The 8,715-nt window shown below is 39.1% G+C and overlaps 1 pseudogene; it reads left to right on the top strand.

Moving 5' to 3' along the window:
- The first annotated feature begins 158 nt into the window (after window positions 1-158).
- On the top strand, window positions 159-5,023 carry LOC149188136 (pentatricopeptide repeat-containing protein At3g12770 pseudogene; annotated as a pseudogene).
- The last annotated feature ends 3,692 nt before the right edge of the window (window positions 5,024-8,715 follow it).

An 8,715-nucleotide genomic window follows, 5' to 3' on the forward strand; every position in this document is an offset into this window, starting at 1 on the left:
TAGGTGAAGTAAGAGAGCTAAGACAAAACTCCATCTTCCCCCTTCTTGTCTCTTTGATGCATGGTGGCATCTACATCTTATTCGTGCTTTTCACTTAATGTAGATTACGAGGTCAAGGCTATATTAATTGGTAGTTATACTGTTTAGAGATGATATGCATTGGAGTAGATTGGGCTAATGGGTCTTTCTGTCTGCCCATATAATATAATTGTAGAATTGAATTCCTTGGTATTAGTTTAAACTAACACAGAAAACTAAAAAGCATAAGGCCCCAACCTTGCCGAATGACTGGATTGGCTCTCGTGGACTGCCATGATTTCAGGGTATGGGCAGAATGGATATGGAGAGGAGGCCTTGTCCCTATTTCACAGAATGCATGTTGCAGGCCTAAAACCTGACTCTGTTACCATTGTAAATGTGTTGTCAGTTCTTGTGTCAGATGTTTCTGTGGGGAATTCCCTGGTAACTATGCATGCAAAGTGTGGGAAATTACAGGTTGCACGAGGATTATTTGACAAACTTTCTATAACAAATGTGGTGTCACGGAATGCGATGACTGCAGGGTATACCCAAAATGAACATGCCGAAGAAGCTTTGAAACTTTTCTATCAAATGCAATTGGCAGACATGAAGCCCAACTCAGTCACCATGGTGAGTGTGCTCTCAGCATATGCCCATTTAGGAGATCTGCAACAGGGCAAGTGGACTCATAGTTACATCATCAAATGTGGATTTGAATCAAATGTTTTTGTGGGAACTGCCCTTACAGACATGTATTCTAAATGTGGAAATGTGGAGCTTGCTATGAAACTTTTCGATGCGATGAATGTGAAAAATGTAGTCACATGGAGTGCAATGATTGCAGGTTATGCACAGAATGTAGACGCGAATGAGGCTTTTACACTCTTTAGTAAGATGCAATTTTCTCAAGTAACACCCAACTTAGTCACTATGGTAAGTTTGCTCCCTGCATTTGCATGTTTAGCATATCTGGAACAAGGTAAGAGGGTTCATGAATACATTATCAGAAGTGGATTGGAATCAGATGTTTCTGTGGGAACTGCTCTTGTAGATATGTATGCTAAATGTGGGAATATAGAAGTTGCGGCTAGGTTGTTTGACAAAATATCGAAAAGAGATGTAGTCACATGGAATGCTATGATTGCTGGTTATGCTCAGAATGGCCATGCTGCCAAGGCCTTGATACTTTTTCATGAAATGCAACTTGCAGGTGTCCAACCCAACTCTGTCACCATGACATGTGTGCTCCCAGCATGTGCCCATTTAGCAGCTCTGCAGGAGGGTAAACGGATCCATGATTATATAATTAGGAATGGACTTCAGTCAGATGTTTCTGTAGCAACTGCTCTCATTGACATGTATGTCAAGTGTGGAAATATAAATATTGCACGTGAACTCTTTGAAAATATTGTAGAAAAAGATGTAGTCTCATGGAATACAATGATTGCAGGCTATGGGATGCATGGAAATTGTAAGGATGCCTTGGAACTTTATCGCCAAATGCAATTGACGCATATTAAGCCAAACCACATCACCTTTGTTTGTGTTTTGTCTGCTTGCAGTCATGTAGGCCTAGTGAGTGAGGGCTGGCAATATTTAGAATGCATGTCTCGAGATTATTGCATCACACCTAGGACGGAGCACTATGCTTGCATGGTTGACCTTCTTGGCCGTGCTGGTCATCTGGATGAGGCTTACAACTTTATCAAAAAAATGCCATTAGAACCTGATGCTGGAGTGTGGGGGACATTGCTTGGTACTTATAGAATTCACTGCAATGTTCAACTAGGAGAACTCGGGGCGAAGCGACTTTTTGAGTTAGAGCCAGACAATACAGGGTACTATGTACTTCTGTCAAATATCTATGCTGCAGCTGGCAGGTGGGATGATGTGGTAAAAATGAGGACAATGATAAAAGATAGGGGACTCATAAAAATACGAGGATGCAGTCTGATTGAAGTAAACTACAATATTCACGCGTTCCTTGCAGATGACAGATCACATCCTCAATCGGAGAAAATTTATGCAATGTTGTCAACCTTGGACAAGCAGATGAAGGAGGCAGGGTATTTGCCTAGCACAGATTTTGTGCTGCATGATGTGGAGGAGGAACTGAAGGAAAACATGCTTTGTAGTCACAGTGAGAGGCTGGCCATTGCTTTTGGGGTTATTAGCACAAGGCCTGGGACTCCTATTCGGATCACAAAAAACCTTCGTGTGTGTGGTGACTGTCATATTGCCACCAAGTTCATCTCCAAAATTGTCATGCGAGAAATTATTATGAGGGATGCATATCGTTTCCACCATTTTAAGGATGGGTTGTGTTCTTGCGGTGAATATTGGTAATAGTGAATGAAGCGAGTTCAAAAACACAAGTTGCGTAGGTGCAAACTTCTGTGAAAATGTTAGCCCACAACTATTTTTTAATTTAATTTCATACATAAAATAACCTAAGGGGGTAACAGGGTAATGTGGGAAGTGTTTATGTATTGGGTCAGAACAGTGATAGGCTGATAGCATAAGCTGAAATCCTATTGAAGAGCTCTAACCATAGATACAAAAAGTAATAGCTTCGACAACCTAAGAAAGAGAGATGAGAGTGGGGACTCGGGTAGCAAGCTCACTTTTCTCCAGTTAGGTGAAGTAAGAGAGCTAAGACAAAACTCCATCTTCCCCCTTCTTGTCTCTTTGATGCATGGTGGCATCTATATCTTATTCGTGCTTTTCACTTAATGTAGATTATGAGGTCAAGGCTATCTTAATTGGTAGTTATACTGTTTAGAGATGATATGCATTGGAGTAGATTGGGCTAATGGGTCTTTCTGTCTGCCCATATAATATAATTGTAGAATTGAATTCCTTGGTATTAGTTTAAACTAACACAGAAAACTAAAAAGCATAAGGCCCCAACCTTCCCGAATGACTGGATTGGCTCTCGTGGACTGCCATGATTTCAGGGTATGGGCAGAATGGATATGGAGAGGAGGCCTTGTCCCTATTTCACAGAATGCATGTTGCAGGCATAAAACCTGACTCTGTTACCATTGTAAATGTGTTGTCAGTTCTTGTGTCAGATGTTTCTGTGGGGAATTCCCTGGTAACTATGCATGCAAAGTGTGGGAAATTACAGGTTGCACGAGGATTATTTGACAAACTTTCTATAACAAATGTGGTGTCACGGAATGCGATGACTACAGGGTATACCCAAAATGAACATGCCGAAGAAGCTTTGAAACTTTTCTATCAAATGCAATTGGCAGACATGAAGCCCAACTCAGTCACCATGGTGAGTGTGCTCTCAGCATATGCCCATTTAGGAGATCTGCAACAGGGCAAGTGGACTCATAGTTACATCATCAAATGTGGATTTGAATCAAATGTTTTTGTGGGAACTGCCCTTACAGACATGTATTCTAAAAGTGGAAATGTGGAGCTTGCTATGAAACTTTTCGATGCGATGAATGTGAAAAATGTAGTCACATGGAGTGCAATGATTGCAGGTTATGCACAGAATGTAGACGCGAATGAGGCTTTTACACTCTTTAGTAAGATGCAATTTTCTCAAGTAACACCCAACTTAGTCACTATGGTAAGTTTGCTCCCTGCATTTGCATGTTTAGCATATCTGGAACAAGGTAAGAGGGTTCATGAATACATAATCAGAAGTGGATTGGAATCAGATGTTTCTGTGGGAACTGCTCTTGTAGATATGTATGCTAAATGTGGGAATATAGAAGTTGCGGCTAGGTTGTTTGACAAAATATCGAAAAGAGATGTAGTCACATGGAATGCTATGATTGCTGGTTATGCTCAGAATGGCCATGCTGCCAAGGCCTTGATACTTTTTCATGAAATGCAACTTGCAGGTGTCCAACCCAACTCTGTCACCATGACATGTGTGCTCCCAGCATGTGCCCATTTAGCAGCTCTGCAGGAGGGTAAACGGATCCATGATTATATAATTAGGAATGGACTTCAGTCAGATGTTTCTGTAGCAACTGCTCTCATTGACATGTATGTCAAGTGTGGAAATATAAATATTGCACGTGAACTCTTTGAAAATATTGTAGAAAAAGATGTAGTCTCATGGAATACAATGATTGCAGGCTATGGGATGCATGGAAATTGTAAGGATGCCTTGGAACTTTATCGCCAAATGCAATTGACGCATATTAAGCCAAACCACATCACCTTTGTTTGTGTTTTGTCTGCTTGCAGTCATGTAGGCCTAGTGAGTGAGGGCTGGCAATATTTAGAATGCATGTCTCGAGATTATTGCATCACACCTAGGACGGAGCACTATGCTTGCATGGTTGACCTTCTTGGCCGTGTTGGTCATCTGGATGAGGCTTACAACTTTATCAAAAAAATGCCATTAGAACCTGATGCTGGAGTGTGGGGGACATTGCTTGGTACTTGTAGAATTCACTGCAATGTTCAACTAGGAGAACTCGGGGCGAAGCGACTTTTTGAGTTAGAGCCAGACAATACAGGGTACTATGTACTTCTGTCAAATATCTATGCTGCAGCTGGCAGGTGGGATGATGTGGTAAAAATGAGGACAATGATAAAAGATAGGGGACTCATAAAAATACGAGGATGCAGTCTGATTGAAGTAAACTACAATATTCACGCGTTCCTTGCAGATGACAGATCACATCCTCAATCGGAGAAAATTTATGCAATGTTGTCAACCTTGGACAAGCAGATGAAGGAGGCAGGGTATTTTCCTAGCACAGATTTTGTGCTGCATGATGTGGAGGAGGAACTGAAGGAAAACATGCTTTGTAGTCACAGTGAGAGGCTGGCCATTGCTTTTGGGGTTATTAGCACAAGGCCTGGGACTCCTATTCGGATCACAAAAAACCTTCATGTGTGTGGTGACTGTCATATTGCCACCAAGTTCATCTCCAAAATTGTCATGCGAGAAATTATTATGAGGGATGCATATCATTTCCACCATTTTAAGGATGGGTTGTGTTCTTGCGGTGAATATTGGTAATAGTGAATGAAGCGAGTTCAAAAACACAAGTTGCGTAGGTGCAAACTTCTGTGAAAATGTTAGCCCACAACTATTTTTTAATTTAATTTCATACATAAAATAACCTAAGGGGGTAACAGGGTAATGTGGGAAGAGTTTATGTATTGGGTCAGAACAGTGATAGGTTGATAGCATAAGCTGAAATCCTATTGAAGAGCTCTAACCATAGATACAAAAAGTAATAGCTTCGACAACCTAAGAAAGAGAGATGAGAGTGGGGACTCGGGTAGCAAGCTCACTTTTCTCCAGTTAGGTGAAGTAAGAGAGCTAAGACAAAACTCCATCTTCCCCCTTCTTGTCTCTTTGATGCATGGTGGCATCTATATCTTATTCGTGCTTTTCACTTAATGTAGATTACGAGGTCAAGGCTATCTTAATTGGTAGTTATACTGTTTAGAGATGATATGCATTGGAGTAGATTGGGCTAATGGGTCTTTCTGTCTGCCCATATAATATAATTGTAGAATTGAATTCCTTGGTATTAGTTTAAACTAACACAGAAAACTAAAAAGCATAAGGCCCCAACCTTGCCGAATGACTGGATTGGCTGCATTATTAAGCTGTGTTTTTGAACTGATATTGTGCCTGTTGCGCCTGCCCAAAGGTAAGACGAAGGTATATAAACTAATATACAAACCGTGAAAAGAGTAGATGCAACCCATATCTATAGAAATATGTTATCAGAACACATTTATAGAATGATAATGAATGTTTAGGTAGCGAATTTGTGAGCAACTTTGTCTAAGAAAAGTATGCTTCAGACAATAGTATATATTTAAGACATCATATTGGACAGAAGAATATATTTAAGAGTTCATATTGCTGGTAGAGTGAAGAAGTTATTGGTGTTGGGCTAAGAGTTTTCTTCCATCTCTAATACATAGAATTTGGTTTTTCCTCTTCAATTCTTTCTCCCTTTGTATCTTCATCTATACTTCTATTGTAGTTGCCATTGCATAAATTCTCCTAGAATTGTTATGCTTGTGGTTTCATTTTCTGCGTGCATAATAATATAAGGTCTTGTTTAACATTTTTGCAATATATTCTTCCTCTTTCTTCTTTGTATCTATATCCAAGCATTGTGCCATATCTTCAACCTAGGCCAGCACTATTTCAATTCCATGCCATCGTTGAACAATTTCATTTTCCATTTTTCCATGAGGATACAACTATATTGTAGTGACCCTTGAAGCATCTTGAAATCGATGAACAATTCGATTTTCCATTTTACCACAAGGATACAACTATATTGTAGTGACCCTTGAGCCATCTTGAAATTGCCAGAGTAGACTTTTAAGGTTTTAGTTTTTATGGTTATCAATCGATACTACAAAAGGATTATTGTGTTTGATAAGTTTATTAAGCTGTCTGGTAATGGCACCTCTTGTAGCTCAATGTTTTTAACCAATTGGTTGGCACATTAAAAATTCAGTCGAATTAGTTTATTGTGTGAAGGTGGTTTGTTTCCAAAGTGGATTGTTAGTGGTTGAGTTCTGTCTGTAAACTGATTGCTCCATTGAACCTATTGCCATTCCATGTTTGCTATTTCAATTCAGTTCAGATTGGGATTTTTTTCGTTTATATAAACTATGAATTGTTTTTGAAGCATGTTAAATAAATCAGCAATAAAAAATTGGACTCTACCATATATCTCCCTTTTCAGATTATCCACGCCTTCCATTAAGAGATGAAGTTTATATTTATGTCTGCAGCTCCTCTTGTAGGCTACAAAAATATGTTTACAATAAGATCTCAAATGAAATACTTGAAGGGCCTTACTGTCTTGTTTACATTCATACCTCTGTTCAAAGGAGTGAAAATTGCCCTGGTGTGTCTACTTTGTGGTTGATCTAGGAATAACTTCCTCTGGCTTTTAAGGAAAGGCTTCAGGTGGTGTATTTCCTACATTCAGGGCTTCAGTCAAGATTGTTTTTTGCAACCCTTGGTTGTTTCTTCTTGAGTTCAGGGTGAGTATTAAGTTGAGTTTGCATTTTGATTCAAATAATTCATTAGATCTATTGTTGCAGATGTGCTCATACAGTTTTTGATGTGTTATGCTGTTTATACTGGAAACTGAAGTATGTAAATCGTCTAGAATTTATCTGGGATTACATTAGGAAGGGATAGATTGAGATTCCTGATTTTGTGTATGACCATGATGATCAACTGGAAGACAGAACTTTGATGGACTATGGTGTTGAAACAGATCCCTTTCAAGTTTATGACATGGCTGCCATTGGATCATTTGATTCTTGATAGTCCTTGAGATGGGCCTCCTAGGCACTGTGCAAAATTTATCCATCAATTATGGCAATTTGTTGTATAGCATTTTATTTTCATGCTTTTCCTTCTGTATGCAAATGTGAGTGATCCCTTTCCAAGTGACTTCCCTTGACAGGAGACTGTGTTCTTGAGAGAAGGCACTTTCTTGTTTTTCTATTGCAGTTTAGTTATCCAAAATTCTTGTGCTATAAAATTATGCCCTTCCGCATTGGGTGTACATATATGTAAATAGTCAAACCTGAAAACATGGCAGCATGCAGTTATTATGCTTTAGTAGTTCATCTTGTCGAAGGTGTTGATGGAAAAAAGGGTGTGTAGTGCAGAAGCATGGTGAAGATTATTGTCATTGGAAAGAAAATCTACCTTTTGTGTTAAAACTTGGCTTTCAAAAGTTTCAAAAGCATGCCTAGCACACATTGTCTGCACGGTTTTTGCCTCAAAGCTAGCCAATTTCCACTACTTGACTGAAGAACTACCCTTATAGTCAAATTTGTATTTTGACTGTTGAATTAACTTTTGATGTGCCTTCTATGTATAGAATAATATATCCTGTCATGAAGAAAAACTTCATAACTCTTCCTATTTGCTAAAATTTCAAAAATGTGCGGTGTTTATAATATGTCTGGTCTTCTTCTGCATCTTGGATATCACTGCAGAAGCTCTTACATGGTTTGCTTGTGTTTGTGTGATCACAAAAAAAAAACATGATTAACCAACTGTTCTGGACATACATATTTATAATGGCTTGAAAACGAATTACTTGTTTTGCAGCGCTTTCCCTTCTCTGAAAAATCTTCTTGAATGATAATGATAAGTTTACTTGGACAATGTTCAGTCATCTGAATAAAAATCCTTTTTGAATGATAGATAAATTACTTGGACTATGTGGATTTTGGTCCCATCAAATCATGAAGTTTGCTCTTATGTTCATGGATCTTTTCTCAACGATCATCAACTTTACAACATTGGATCAGTAAATTTTGCCCAATTCAGATTCTAGAGCATGAATAATTGGGCTTGAGAGGCAAACAAACCTCTGAGCTCACCAAATTTAGCTGAAACGATATTGCCAGTTTGTTCTTATTGTATCACACTTGGGCTATATCATTATGCCTGTATGGTCGATCTTCTCGTCCTGCAGGGAAACTGGATGATGCACATGCCGTTATTAAAAATATTCCCTTGAAAATTGATTTTCGGGTGTGGGGAGCCTTGCTTAGTGCATGCAGGATTCAGAGATGGTAGCAAGGAGGATTGTATAGTAAAATTTATATGTTCCATCACCAGAATATGGCTAAGCTTAAATGGTGGGGTGTGGGGAGCCTTGCTCAGTACCTGCAGGATTTAGAGATGGTAGCAGGGAGGATTGT

This window comes from Pinus tabuliformis, chromosome 3_1, assembly GCF_031772625.1.
Source record: "Pinus tabuliformis cultivar Carrire ecotype Pingquan chromosome 3_1, CPIR1, whole genome shotgun sequence".
NCBI lineage: Eukaryota > Viridiplantae > Streptophyta > Pinopsida > Pinales > Pinaceae > Pinus > Pinus tabuliformis.